The sequence below is a fragment of the Macrobrachium nipponense genome, chromosome 10, assembly GCF_015104395.2.
Source record: "Macrobrachium nipponense isolate FS-2020 chromosome 10, ASM1510439v2, whole genome shotgun sequence".
NCBI lineage: Eukaryota > Metazoa > Arthropoda > Malacostraca > Decapoda > Palaemonidae > Macrobrachium > Macrobrachium nipponense.
Genome location: NC_087204.1, coordinates 69,529,799 through 69,530,178, shown reverse-complemented (window position 1 = coordinate 69,530,178; position 380 = coordinate 69,529,799).

Here is a 380-nt window from a genome sequence, read left to right as displayed (position 1 = left end):
TAGACGTTGCTTTAAAGTGTGGCCATTTAAGTGAATTTGAGTTTTGTTTGATGGCTAGCATTCACCCTCTTCAAATAAGTGCCGGAGGAGGGAATTTAAAGTTTATCATAGTGAAAGGTGCGAACTTGTAACGCTTAAGTATTGGTAGCGCCAAAACATAGGTATTAGCCGCAAACAGAATTGAGCACTTCATACACAACGGCGATATAAAAAATGAAGCTTACAGAGCAGATTGAAACTAAAAAAATTATGGTAATTAATCAGACTACAACTGTTTCTAAACCTTCACCATAGCGCCTCAGTGGCGTGGTTGGTATGGTCTTTGCCTGGGACTTCGGTGGCTGTGAGTTCGATTCTCGGGCAGTCCACTGAGGGTCAAG